Here is a 15,442-nt window from a genome sequence, read left to right as displayed (position 1 = left end):
CGTGTAAAAGAGTGTATAGGCGATGGAACTGAGGAACACAATGCCTTCTGCCTAGGACTGGGCCTTGGCCCCTCCCACAAGGATGGTGGCTGAGTGTATCTTTGACCACCCCCCATCACCATCCATTAGGTAGATGCCTAGACAAAACCAGGGCTCTGGGGGAGGTGGTTGAACTTTTAATCCAGATAGGGCTCATGAGGCATAAGTATGACCATCTTAAAATAAACAATTCAGTGAAATTTATTCCTCTTACACTGTTCACCAATGACCACGTCTATCTGGTTCTGAAACATTTCCAGCACTTCAAATGGAAAACCCTGCAGCAATTAAGCAGGTACTTCCAGACCGCCCCCGCCCCCAGCCTCTGGCAACCATTTGTCTATTTTCTGGCCCTATATATTTACTTTTCCTGTATATTTCATATAAAAGGAATCACATGGACTTTGTTTTTTAATTTAATTAATTAATTTTTTGGAGACAAGGTCTCACTAAGCTGTCCAGCCTAGCCCCTGTACTCACTCTGTAACCCAGGCAGGCAGGCCTACTATCTTCCGATCTGAGCCTTTGGAGTAGCTGGGAGGTCTGTGCCACCAGGCTTGGCTTTGTCTAGCTTCTTTGAAAAACCCTACCTAACATATCGGAGGATCATACATGTTTAGGCATGGCTCACACTTCATTGCTTTTTGTGGCTACACAAGAGACCATCGTATGCCTGTTTGGTGTATTTCCGTGTTTTGGCTGTTGGGAGTAGCACTACCGCTCTGAACCTTTCTACACATGCATTTGTCTGAGGACCTGTTTCCAGTTCTTTTGCGGTATGTACTCAGGACTGGAATTTTTAGGCCATCTAATAATATGGTCAATATGTACAGCTTTCTGAGGAACCACCAAAATATTTTTCCACAGCAGCTAAATGAATAATTTTATATTGCCACCAGCAATGTATAAAGGCTCCAGATTCTCTATAACCTCGCCAACATTTGCTTTTTTCCCTTATTGTTTCTTTCAATCTTTGGGAATTTTTGAAGCCACCCAGCCTTAAAACAGGGGCTGGTCCAGGTTTTGGATGACAAACACTCAAATATTCCCTGGGAGCAGAAGCACAAATAAAAAGAAAGACTCTATGTAAGAGCAATAGCTGGTCTTCAGTCATTATTTTAACAATAACCTGTGTGCTGTCCCAGGAGCTTTGTAACTGCCCATAGAGGCTGGAAACTAAGGCCATCCCAAGGGAGTTGCCATTGGTGAGCACACGTTAAGACTCACCGCTCTGGAAACTAAGGCTGCACACCAGTTCCATGTGAGCTTTTCACTCAGTGCCACCTTACCAGTGCTTGAAGATGGCCTTGTTCAGTGAGGCTGCAATCAAAGGAAAACTATTGGACCATGAAATTAGAAGATCGATTCAGGTTGGAAATTTGATTGAAAGGTGGTACAGTGTAGGAAGAGTGCTAGATTTAACAAATGGAACTTGGTCCAAATCCTTTTCTATTTCTTCAGAAACTATGTTAACCTCCTGACTCAGGTCTAAGACTGGACTAATGATACCTGATAGGTAAGTGAAAGCTTTTAGTCTTAACTTCAAAAAATGTTCAGTGTTATTGGCTTAAAATGCTGATACTTGACGTGAGCCAATGTGATGATGACACGCTGCTAAAGACAAATGGAAAACTTGTTGTCCAGTCTTGTTTTTACTCAAATCAAGCCAATAGGCTAGCTTCAAAACTAATGCTGCCAAGGTAAATACTCAGACCCATAACACGGTTGCTGCTACCTGGCATGGTCCTCATTCACCAACTTAGGATGGTAAATTATCCTGGACAAGCTTTTTAACTAGCCTGAGTCCTATCTGTAAAATGGAGTTGAAACAGTACCTAATTGATCAGGCTGTGAGATGATTCAGTTTATATAGAGGACTCAGCATACTGCTAGGTAATAGAAATTACTCAGTGGATGTGAGCTGTTATTTCATAATCAATAATAAAGCTACTATAATTACTCCAAAAAAGTATTACTAGAGGAGCAAAATCCACACAGAATCTAGTTTCTTAAACATTTTTTAAACTTTTATTTATGTATTTATTTATTTATTTATTTGAGAGAGAAAGAGGGAGAGAGAGAGAGGAGAGAATGGACACACCAGGGCTTCCAGCCATTGCAAACAAATTCTAGATATATGCGCCCCCTTATGTATCTGGCTTATGTGGGTCCTGGGGAATGGAACAGAGGTCCTTTGGCTTTGCAGGCAAGCATCTTAACCACTAAGCCATCTCTCCAGCCCCAGAACCTAGTTTTTATTTTTTTTTAATTTTTTTTGTTTATTATTTATTTATTTATTTATTTGAGAGCGACAGAGAGGAAGAGGCAGAGAGAGAGAATGGCCACGCCAGGGTCTCCAGCCACATCAGATGAACTCCAGACGCATGCACCCCCTTGCACATCTGGCTAATGTGGGTCCTGGGGAATCGATCCTCAAACCAGGGTCCTTATCCTTCACAGGCAAGGGCTTAACCACAAGCCATCTCTCCAGCCCAGAATCTAGTTTTTTTGTGTTTTTTTTTTAAGCCATAGGAAGAAAACCTAAGCATTCGACTTGTCCTTTTTCCAAGACCTTCCAGGATGTCCACTCCCACGTCAGCACGAGTAGTGCAGAGCACTGAGACAGAGCATAGAGAATAAATCTACACATAGGCTCCCCTTGGCTCCATCCCAGACTCACCAAACAGTCTTGACATAACAGCTAACTTTTACAGCTTTCTAAAGAACACTGAGCATCTGCAGTGAATGCTCCAGAGTTCTGAGAAGTCACAACTGTCTTTGAAAATAAATTGCTTTGTTTACCATCTGACTGTTATGTTTTGATTTGGTAGATTTAATCCCCCTGAAATTTGAGAATAGATATTGAAGACTATTTTAATCTGGCTCCTAGCAAAAAGCTGGGTGTCCTCCAAGCTTGCCAAAGGAGAAAGCTGCTTACTGAATCTTGGATGAATTGCAAGTACAAACCTGACTTGAGCAGGATTGTGCAGGCACCTAAAAGCCACCAAGGGCCAATCTTTATTTCTCTCATTTGAGGTAAATCTCCCTGTCTTCTTCCCTCTCTTTCTCTCTTCCTTTTATGACAGGGTCTTGCTATGTAGCCAAGCTGGTCTTCAACTCTGCAGCCTCCTGCCTCTGCCTCCCCGGTGCTGGAATCACAGAAATCCACCATCACACCCTGTTTGCCGTTATGCCATTCCCTGTCTTCCTATCCAGCTTTCATTGTTTCTGTCTTTCCCTCATTATCTCTTTCACTGCCTACGTACTCCATCTCATCACACAACCCAACCTGTCTACCTAGCCATGCTGTACTTGGCCATAATGCCTTCCATCCCAGCCTGGGATTACTATGGAAATTTCCTTTTGGTTTCTTGGTGCATATTTACTCAGGAAAAAAAATGCCTGCCTGAGCTAATTATTTCAAGCTGCAAGAAGCTAGAGAACCTATGAGTTGAATGCTTTTTGATGAGACATTTACTCCTGATTCAATCAGCTATTCTGGGATGAAGGAAAGGTGTTGCCAGGAGCAAAAATATCCACCCAACACAACAGGGCCTATAAGTGGTGGTATTCTCCAAACTTAGCATGGGAAGGTAGAGCCAGTGAAATCATTATATTGACATGACCACATTTTCTTTTTTTTTTTAATATTTTTATTTTTATTTATTTATTTGACAGAGAGAGAGAGAGAGAGAGAGAATGGGCACTCCAGGGCTTCCAGCCACTGCAAATGAACTCCAGACACATGCGCCCCCTTGTGCATCTGATTAACGTGGGTCCTGGGGAATTGAGCCTCGAACCAGGGTCCTTAGGCTTCACAGGCAAGCACTTAACCGCTAAGCCATCTCTCCAACACATGACTACATTTTCTGAACGAAAAAAATTAGGATAAGTAGCATAAAGATGAGTGGAGATCCACTCTGAAGTTTTTCTGTAACTAATAATAATGAGGCAAGATTTTTTTGTTTTGCTTTTTGAGATAGGGTCTCACTCGAGTTCCAGTGACTTGGAACTCACTCTCTGTCCAAGACTGGCTTCAAACTCATAGCAATCTCCCTTCCTTAGCTTCCCAAGTGTTGGGATTAAAGGCATGAGTCACCGTACCTGGCTAAAGCAAGAGTTTTTTGTTTTTTTCTTCAAGGTAGGGTCTCACTCTAGCTCAGGCTGACCTGGAATTCACTATGCAGTCTCAGGGTGGCCTCGAACTCACAGCAATCCTCCTACGTTTGCCTCTCAAGTACTGGGATTAAAGGTGTGTGCCACCACGCTGGGCTTAAAGCAAGAGTTTTAAAACTGAGATTTTCCTTAAAAAGTCTTAGTCAGTATAGAATAGTGTATGGTTTTATAAATCATAACACTTACATCACAGAATTATTAGAGGATTGAGTATTTTAAAATATTTTTTTGTTCATTTTTTATTTATTTATTTGAGAGCGACAGACACAGGGAGAAAGACAGATAGAGGGAGAGAGAGAGAATGGGCGCGCCAGGGCTTCCAGCCTCTACAAACGAACTCCAGACGCGTGCGCCCCCTTGTGCATCTGGCTAACGTGGGACCTGGGGAACCGAGACTTGAACCGGGGTCCTTAGGCTTCATAGGCAAGCACTTAACCGCTAAGCCATCTCTCCAGCCCAGGATTGAGTATTTTAAATGTACAACTCAATTAAAGAAGTATCTATATAAATCTTTGTTGTAGTTGCTGGGACAAAATACCTCAACCAAAAAGCAGCTGATGAAAGGAAGGTTTTATTTTGACTTAACAGTCTCAGGGGAATTTTCGTGATTGTAAGGAAAAGCATGACATGAGCAGGGACTAGACATCACAATCTGTCACAGAGGGTAGAACACAGCAGCAGGAGGGTGAACCCAAGTTTGGCAAGGGGAACCTAGCTATAACACCCCTGAGTCTGCCCCCAACAACACACCACCTCCAGCAAGGATCCACCTCCCAAACTGCCACAAAATGGGAAATAAGCAATAACAACACATAAGTTTATGCAGCTACTTCTGACTCAAACTACCACAGTCATAAATTTAAACCACAAAGAAAAAAACTGGTAAGTCAGGCTGGGGATATGGCTCAGCAGTTACAGGTGCTTACTTGCAAAGACTGCTGGCCAAGGCTCAGTTCCTCAGTGCCCACCTAAAAGCCAGAAGGACAATGTGGTATCTGCTTCCAGACATTGTTTGCAGCAGCAAGGGCCATCCATGCTCTGTCTATTTCTCCCTCATATAAATGAATGAATAAATATTTTTTTAAAACAACAGATAAGTTCTTGGATTGGGTTGGAACTAGCTATCCATTTACAAAGAAATAATATTAAGCCAGGCGTGGTGGCGCATGCCTTTAATCCCAGCACTCGGGAGGCAGAGGTAGGAGTATCACAGTGAGTTCGAGGCCACCCTGAGACTCCACAGTGAATTCCAGGTCAGCCCGGGCTAGAGTGAGACCCTACCTTGAAAAACCAAAAAAAAAAAAAAAAAAAACCCACAAAGAAATAATATTCCTCATCTGGATCATCCAATGAGAATTATTCAGATGAATTTTAAAGCTACATGTAGAAGAGTATACAGTAAAAAAATAAAAGAACTCACTGGGAATAGTGGCTCATGCCTTTAATCCCAGCACTCAAGAGGCAGAGGCAGGAGGATCGCCATGAGTTCAAGGCCATCCTGAGACTACATAGTGAATTCCAGGTCAGCCTGAGCTAGAGTGACACCCTACCTTGGGGAAAAAAAAAAAAAAAAAAAAAAAAAAAAATATATATATATATATATATATGAACTTGAGTTATTAGAACCACTAATTTGCCATTGCACGAGATACACAAAGCAAATCCACATGAGATAAAACTGAAAACGTTAACTATGTAAAAATAGATGTTTACACATAGCACCATCTTCTTTTCTAATAAGAAGGAATGCTTCTGGGTTCTGGGACTAGGGTAGAAAACATGTAAAATGAGCCTGGACTATTTTATAATGTGAAAAAGTAAACAAGAGCTAAACATACACACACATGTGCTCACACGGAGATGTATTAGGAGACACAGGAAAAAAAAAAAAAAAAAGCTCTCCCAGTGGTCAAGACCAAAACAACTTAAACAACAAAATAAAGTAGTATGGCATAAATTATATCTCATAAGATAAATAACCATCAATGTATATTAATATTAATAAATATTTGAATGAATAACTAAATAAACTAGTCCTCCATGCAGAATTTCAAATAATTTTTTTTAATTATTTATTTATTTATTTCAGAGCGACAGACACAGAGAGAAAGACAGAGGGAGAGAGAGAGAGAGAGAGAGAGAATGGGCACTCCAGGGCTTCCAGCCTCTGCAAACGAACTCCAGACGCGTACACCCCCTTGTGCATCTGGCTAACGTGGGACCTGGGGAACCGAGCCTCGAACCAGGGTCCTTAGGCTTCACAGGCAAGCGCTTAACCGCTAAGCCATCTCTCCAGCCCTCAAATAATTTTTTAAAGATTTTATTGACAGCTTCCATAATAATAGAAAATAAACTCTATTAATTGCCTCCCCTTTCCCTGCTTTCCCCCTTTCAAATGCACCCTCCATGATACCCCCTCCCCCTCTCAAATACATTCATCTTTTCCTCCTATTATGAATGTCTTGTGTAGGTAGTGTCAGGCACTGTAAGGTTATTAATTTCAAGGACATTTTGTGTTTGGAAGAATTGCATTTTAAGGAGTCCCTCCCTAACTTTGGCTCTTGCATTCATTCTGCCACCTCTTCTACAATGAACTTTGGGCCTTTGAAGATGTGATAGAAATGTCTCAGTGCTGAACACTCCACTGTCACTTCTTCCAAGTACTGTGATATCTTTTGAGTCATCTCAGTAGTCACTGCCTGTGGTGGTTTGAATAGACTAGATGGCCCCCAATATATTCAGTTCTTTACTTGTTTGTAGTTTGCATCTTTAGCCACCTGGCTGAAGGCAGTGTCACTGGGTGGATCTTAAGGTGTGGTGGTGGGTTTCAGATTTCAATCTAAAGATATGCAAAGTGTACCTAGCAGGAGTTCCTGAAGTGTGCTGTGGCTTTTGGCTTTTTGGCTTGTACCTCTCTCTCTCTCTCTCTATCTCTCTCTCTCCTTGGTCCTGTGAAGGCAGGCCAGTTTCTTCTGCTGTAATGGAACTTCCCCTGGATCTGTAAGCTTCAATAAATATCCCTTCCTCCATATCTGTGTCTGGTCTGAAAGTTCATCTCAGTGAACCTGAAGATGTCTGCTACACTGCCATATGAAAAGAGAAGTTTCTCTAACCAAAAGTAAGAGTAGCATTAATAAATGGGTATAAACATTAAAAAGTGCTTACGTGGTAATTTGGTGGGCATAATATATGTATTTAGCCAGACAACAGCAGACGTTATTCCCCTAGATCTTATGATCTCCCAGCCATAAGCTTTTGACTAGGTTTTCAGTACCAGGCATGTATTACCTCCTGTAGAGCAGGCTTCCAGTCTAATAAGAGAGCAGTTGGTTTCCTCCATAACAGACATGCCACTATTGCACCAGTTGACACATTTGGCCTGGCTGGACAATCTTAGGGCTTTCAGTGTCCACTACCATTTAACACCATTGATGACATCCCTCTCTCATAGGGTTGCATGCAGTGTAGCTGCTTCCAGCTTTCTGTTAGCTGGTCAAAAGGAAGGGGGTTTCCAGCTTGATTTCTCAGTAGCCTCCAGCCCAAGCATGTGGCGTCTTCAGCAATAGTGTCTCACTATCTAGTTCTGGTGGGCAACCAAGGGCCTCAGCAGTGGCCTATAATGTTTTGGGGGTATCAGGAACCTCCCGGACCAACAACTCACTGGAAGGTATCCCACCCATAACAGAAATTTTTCTAGTAACCACCTATGACTTCTGGGTTTTCCATTTTCCAAAAAAGTAGGGTTCTATGTGGCTTATTCATGACATCATAAATTTTGATTAACCTTCCTCCTGCCCTTCCTTTACTCAATCTCTTCTTCTGACCCCACTTAGGTCATTGCACTGCCAGTAATTTGTTCATCTACTTACATATACATAATACCTTCCCCTTATGTCCTCCCCTTCCCTCCCTCCCTTATAGCCTCTTTCTAGCTTACTGGCCTCTACTACTGACTTTTACTCCAACTCACATACAAATCTAAACATTTGTAGCTAGGATCCACATATGACAGGGAACATGTGGCATTTGGCTTTCTGGGCCTGGGTTACCTCATTTAGTATAATCCTTTCCAGACCCATCCATTTCTCTGTAAATCTCATAATTTGATTTTTCAGTACCACTGAATAGAACTCCATTATATAAAGTTACCACATCTTTATTATCCATTAATTAGTTGAGGGACATCTAGGCTGGTTCCATTTCCTAGCTATTGTGAATAGAACCACAATAAACATGGATATGTAAGGATCTCTAAGGTAGTGAATAGAGTCTTTAGGATATATGCCTAGGAGCAGTGTAGGTGGTTCATATGGTAGATCTATTTTTAGCTGTCTCAGTAACCTCCACACTGATTTCCACAATGGCTGGACAAGTTTACATTCCCACCAAGAGTGTAGAATGGTTCTCTTTCCACATACTTGACAGCATTTATTGTCATTTGTTTTCTTGATGATAGCCATTCTGATAAGAGTGAGATGAAGTCTCAAAGTACTTTTAATTTTTATTTCCCTGATGGCTAAGGATGTACAACATGTTTTTTAGATATTTATAGGCCACCTGTATTTCTTCTTTTGAGAATTCTCTATTAATTTCCATAGCCCATTTTTTAATTGGGTTGTTTGATTTCTTGTTATTTAGTTTTTTGAGCTCTTTGTATATCCTGGATATTAGTCCTCTGTCAGCTGTATCGCTGACAAAGGTTTTCTTCCTTTGATTGATTAGCAGTTTTACTTCCTGAGCAACTGGGAGTATATTCAGAAAGTCATTGCCAATGTAATATGTTAAAGAGTTTCCCCTACCTTTTCTTCTATCAGTTTCAGAGTTTGGGATCTGACATTGAGGGCTTTGATCCATTTGGATTTGATTCTTGTGCATGGAGAGAAATAAGGATCTATCTTCATCCTTCTACTTATAGATATCCAGTTTCCCCAGCACCATTTGTTAAAAAGGATGTCTTTTCTCCTTTGCATATTTTTGACATTTTTGTCAAAAATCAGATGGCTTATATTAATGCTACTCTCACTTTTGGTTAGAGAAGCTTGTCTTTTCAGATGGCAGTGACCACTGGGAGGACCCAAAAGGAAACATAGTGCCAAGAAGAGACAGAGGAGTGTCCAGCACTGAAACGTCTCTATCACATCCTCCAAGGCTCAGGATCCATTGCAGGAGACATGGCAGAAAGAATGTAAGAGCTACTGCTTATAATGCAACTGTCCAGACAGAAATTGGCTTTGATATCCATGACCTCACAGTGCCTAGCAATACCTTCACAAGACCCTCATAATAGAGAAAAAGACGATGACATGAAAATAAAAGAGAGACTAAAGGAGAGAGGGAGGGGATATGATAGAGTAGAGTTGTGAAGGGGAAAGTGGAGGAGTGGAGGGAATTATCATGGTTTATTCTCTGTAAGTATAGACATTGTCAATAAAATTTTTTTAAAAATCAGATGGCTGTAGCTACCTGGGTTTACATCTGGGTGTGCTTTAACCACTAGGTCATCTCTACAGCCTATAGGTGCTCTATTCTGTCCCATTGATCTACATGTCTATTTTTATGCAAGAACCATGCTGCTTTTGTTACAATGGCTCTGTATATATCTTAAAATCAGTTATTGTGATGCCACCGACCTTATTTTTGTTGCTCAGATCTGACATTTTTATAATATTGATTCCTTTTTAAAAAATATATTTATTTATTTATTTATTTATTTATTTATTTGAGAGAAAGAGAGGGGGAGAGAATAGTCACACAAGGGCCTCCAGCCACTGCAAACAAACTCCAGACGCATGTGCCCCCTTGTGCATCTGGCTTATGTGGGTCCTGGAGAATCAAACCAGGATCCTTTGGCTTTGCAGGCAAACAAACACCTTAACTGCTAAGCCATCTCTCCAGCCCAACATTGATTCTTCTTATCCAAGAACATGGGATGTCTTTCCATTTCCTAGTGTCTTCTGCAATTTCTTTCTTTAGTGTTCTAAAGTTTTCTTTGTAGAGATCCTTCACTTCCTCAGTTAGGTTTATTCCAAGGTACTTTATTATTTTGTTTTGAGGAAATTGTGAATGGGGGTGTTTCCCTGATGTCATCCTTGGAATGTTTGTTTCTGATATATAGGAAGGGTCAAATAATTTATAAAGATACCCTTCTTGGGCTGGTGAGATGGCTTAATGGTCAAGGCACTTGCCTGCAAAGCCTAAGGACCCCAGTTTTGATTCTCCAGTACCCACATAAGCCAGATGAACAAGGAGGAGCATGTGTCTTGAGTTCATTTTCAGTGGCTAAGGCCCTGGTACACCAATTCTCTTTCTCTCTCTATCTCTCTCTCACTCTTGCTCTCGCTCTCACTCTTGCTCTCTTGCTTTCTCTCTCATAAATAAAAAAATAAAATAAAGTTAGCTTTTATATGACCTAGATGCTCAACAATGATAAAAGACAAGAAGACAAAACAGTGTGGTACTATTTCAGGTATTAGAGTCACCAAAACTTAAAACTGTGGAGAGATGGCTTCTTTTACATTTGGAGTATAAATTTACCTTTGTCAGAGTGTAGCTATGGTTAGAATTTTAGAATGCACAAGCCTATATATTTAGAGAAATACCACTTGCACACATATTTTAAAAAAAGCTTGAATAAGATTTACTGAAGCATCATTTTTTTTGCACTCAATTTGTTAAACGTTTAATTAAGCATTACTCAATATCTTTATAACATGAAATACACACAGTCCTAGAACTAAATTTAGGCCTAACTAGTTGTCCTCACATCACATTTCCTACCGGCTGAATCCAGATATCTATGTATGTATAGAAATACACACACGTAAGAGAATCTGTGCTATGCAAAACTGCAAATGCTCCTCACTTCTCATATGTAGCTGTTGCAAGGAGCACCCCAATTTATGAACACCACCTGAGCCAGAAAGGAGCAGGAAGAGTTGCCAGATAAATAGTCCGAAGAAACAGCCTTTGTTATGCAATAATCAGCCTCATTCATGCTTTCTGAGAAAAGGGATTTAAGAAGGACAGCAGTTTTTTTTAAAACCAGAGTGGCAAAGCATCATTTTTTAAAGAAGCATACAAATAAAAACATCTACCAAAAGAAGAAACAATTAAATGAGCTGTTTGCTAGTCTCACCATATTTCATTATCTCCAGGAAGACAGTGATCATAGACAGCAGTGTTTTGTGTATCATTAAGAAAGAAAAATGCCCCTAATTAAACAAGGACACCCAGCTTTCTTGCTATTTGTAATTTTTATTTTATAGCTTTGAGGGAAAAGCTAATTGAGATCTAAGACATAGATTTAGAATTCTAAGTCATCCTCATGTATACAGTAAAAATGAAGTAGTTATTTGGGTAAGTGGCTCATGCCTTTAATCCCAGCACTTGGGAGGCAGAGGTAGGAGGATTGACGTGAGTTCAAGGCCACCCTGAGACTTCATAGTGAATTCCAGGTCAGTCTGGGCTAGCGTGAGACCCTACCTTGAAAAAACTAAATAAATAATAAAATAAAAATAAAGTAATTATGAAATCAATTGAGTAAGGCACAGCTAAACCTTCTTCTCAAAGTCAAGCTCTTCTGCAGAAGTTTTGGACTCAGGAGCATCAGTATTCCAAGCTCCTGGCCTCCATTCTGCAAGTTCTGATGCATATCCAGCAGGCATGACAAGGACATCACTTCTGCTGCCTCGCTGACAGCAACTGTAAGATGCACACCAATTTTAGAGACTGTAAAATGTGGATGATGAAATGCGCATTACAATAGTGACATAATGGTCACGTGCAGTAGCTAAAGGAGCCAAGATTTTCATTAAAAAGTAACTCATTACAAAAACTAGTATGCCACTGGGCAAGGTGGTGCACGCCTTTAATCCCAGCACTTGGGAGGCAGAGGTAGGAGGATCCCTGTGAGTTTGAGGCCATATGGAAACTACATAGTGAATTCCAGGTCAGCCTGAGCTAGAGTGAGACCCTACCTCGAAAACAACAACAAAAAAAACACCTTAATATACCATATGAGCTATTTATGAAAAAATCAAACAAACAAAAACAAGCTTATTTCTATGGTAAACACAGAGACTTGGACTACCCACAAAATTCACAACTCCCTTTATTTACTGTGCTACTCGACACTTTAGATAGATGACAGGTAATTTTCCCATGCTGCATGTTGAGAGATCATGTGATAAAATTCTGGAGAGTGAACTGTAGAAAGCCCCCTATGTTTCCTATCATGAGTGAAAACAGAGCTTCACAAGAAGATGACGTGGACACAACTTCTAGAGAAGTAGCTATCACTTTATGACCACAAGGACAAAAGTCCAATGCTGGAAACAGCCGACTGAAAGGAAGAGCCAGGGATCCAGTGACATCACTGAGCAGAGTCACTCTATGCTGCCTATCCCTGAGTTTTTCTTTCTTTTTCTCTTTGTAGTAAAATGCACAGAAGTGTACAGCAGTAGCAAGGCCACATCCACATTGTTGCAACACCGCAATCACCACCCATCTGCAGAACCTTGTCATCATCCTGAATTATAAACCCATGAAACACTACTTCTTTGTTCATGCCTACCCCCCGCCTCTCACAACCACCATTCTACTTTCTGTCTTTATGCATTTGACTGCTCCAGGCAGCTCATAGAAGTAAAATCTTAGGAGTTAATTTTTGTCTGGCATATTAAAAAATTTAATTTGCATGTTCATTGTACAAGGTATTGTATAGCATAATCACATTTTAATATGTCTACAGTGAATGTTGAGCTCATTCTCATCCTGTCCTTTCTTACCTCTAGCTCTATAGTTACTTGTATTTGCCTCTGAGACTTTTGATATCTACTTTCATGTCATATAGTCATACATAATTTTATGTATCTATATATCATCTAGAGACCAGAAATGAGAAGGTATATATATATATACATATATATATATGTATATGTATGCATATATACATATATAAATTGCTTTCCTGAAACTGCCTAATTCACTTAATATGATTATCTTCAGTTGCATCTATTCTCCTGTAAATAATATATCACTCTTCTATCTACCTAAAAGAACACCAGTGTATAGATAGCCCACCTTTTCATTATCTAGTCTTTTGTTGTTTGATATCATGGTTTGTTCTGTAATTTAGGTATTGTGAATAGTGCTGCAATAAATATTCATGTGCAAGTATCTCTATGATATGGTGACTTGGAGTCTTTCCCCAAAACACCTAGGTGTTGAAACCTGCACTCAGGTGGGATGAGGAAGCACTCATCAAAAGCTGATCATGTTTGGGGATACACTCGGCAGGGAAAGGAAGTGGTCATCGGGGGCTAGCCTGTTTGGGGCCATACTTGGGCCAGGAAAGGAGGTGCACATCAAGGGTTGACATCTTGGGGCCTACACTCTGCCAGCCTAAAGAGGAAGTGCTCACTGCAGAAGGCTCATTGCTAGTAGACCATCTTGGGCCCATACTAAGGCCAGGTCAGGAAGTGCTTATCGTTGGTGGGCCATGTTTGGGGCTGTACTCACGAAGGACCCCCAAAATTCTCCAAGCTTGGAGATAGCACATCAGGCTGGAATACCCAAACCACCAAAACTGTGGCTGCAGTCCTAGCACCTACACAGGTTTGGGGCTGATTGTATAACAAGGACCAGCTGGGTGGCAAGGCTGTGAAGTCATCCTCAGGTGAGTGTGCTCCCCTGTGGGCCTATACACAGTGTCTTAGTTCAGAGCAACCTGCCTGGGGCATCTGCCCTGTGCTCAACAGGACTCCAGTGTGGATCAGATTCCAAAGCCCCCAGGCAGCAAATGACACAGGGAGAAATGAGCACCACTTGGACAGCAAGCAAGCTAGGCAGGCCAGGGCCTCACCCTGACCCACCTGGAGGCAACACACAAGGAGGACTCTCCTTAGACCCTAGGTCACCCAGCCCAAGCAAGTGGGCAAAAATAAAGGGATAGAAATGGCAAAGAAAAATATAACAGAAAACAAAAATCAAACAGTCCTCTTAAATGCCTCTCTAGAAATCCTCACAAACAGAGTAGATCATGTTGGGAACAGAACTACAAAATTGGAAGACAAAACAGAGGAAATGGATTGGGAGTCCAAATACCATGATAAGTTCAAAAAATCATGCAGACAGAATATGAGGGAGTTGTGGGATTCACTAAAAACACCAAATATCCAGATCATGGGCATATAAGGAGGATAAATACAAACCAAATATAGAAAATATATTCAACAAAATTAATGAAGAAAAATTTCCCACCCTTACAAAGGAGAGACCCATTCAAACACAAGAAGCTCACAGAACACCACATAGACAAAACCAAACAAAAAAACTCTCCTTATCACATTCTATTTAAAATCCTAAAAATAAAAACATAACAAAAAAAGGAAAGAGAGTGCTAAAAGCAGCAAGAGAAAAATAGCTCATTACCTACAAGGTAATTCCATCAGAATTACCTCTGATTTTCCAATGGAAACTCGAAGATCCAGAAGAGCGTGGAATGGAGTACTCCAAACACTGAGAGACTATGGCTTCCAATGCAAACTACTGTACCCAGCAAAAGTATCCCTCATAATAGAAGGTGAAAGGCAAACTTTCCATGATGCATTTTGATGAAAGCCAGCTTCATGAATACATGAACACAAAGCCAACCTTACAGAGAATGCATCATACCAGAATTTATGGGACAAAATGAAGGCAGTCCTAAGGGGAAAATTGATAACACTAAATGCCTTCATATCAAATGACAGAGCACAAATTAATAATGTAACCATCCATCTAAAGGCATTGGAAAAACAAGAACATTCTAATCCCAAGAGATTAGAAAAAAAAACAATAATTAAAATCAGAGCAGAAATTAATGACTTGGAAATTAAGAAAAAAAAGAGATTGACAAAGAAGAGCTGGTTCTTCAAACAAAATAAAATAAACAAGATTGATAAACTGCTGGCCAATTTGATCAAAAGGAAAAAAGAAAAGTTTCAAATTAACAAGATTAGAAATGAAAATGGAAGCCAGGAGTGGTGGTGCACGCCTTTCATCCCAGCACTTGGGAGGCAGAGGTAGGAGGATTGCCATGAGTTCGAGGCCACCCTGAGACTACATAGTGAGTTCCACATCAGCCTGGACTAGAGTGAGACCCTACCTCGAAAAAACAATAACAGCAAAAAAAAAAAACAAACCCATATATAGAAATGAAAATGGAGAGGTCACAACTGACAACAAT

At 40.6% G+C, this 15,442-nt stretch overlaps 1 protein-coding gene across 1 annotated transcript in view; it reads left to right on the top strand.

Annotated features, from left to right (window-relative positions):
* Positions 1–15,442, top strand: part of Tex10 (testis expressed 10) — a 133,739-nt gene that overhangs the window by 1,363 nt on the left and 116,934 nt on the right. The window lies entirely within an intron of this gene.

Source organism: Jaculus jaculus, chromosome 1 (genome assembly GCF_020740685.1).
Source record: "Jaculus jaculus isolate mJacJac1 chromosome 1, mJacJac1.mat.Y.cur, whole genome shotgun sequence".
In the NCBI taxonomy this organism is placed as follows: domain Eukaryota; kingdom Metazoa; phylum Chordata; class Mammalia; order Rodentia; family Dipodidae; genus Jaculus; species Jaculus jaculus.
The sequence above is the reverse complement of the archived record's forward strand: the minus strand, read 5'-3'. Positions and strand labels throughout refer to the sequence as shown.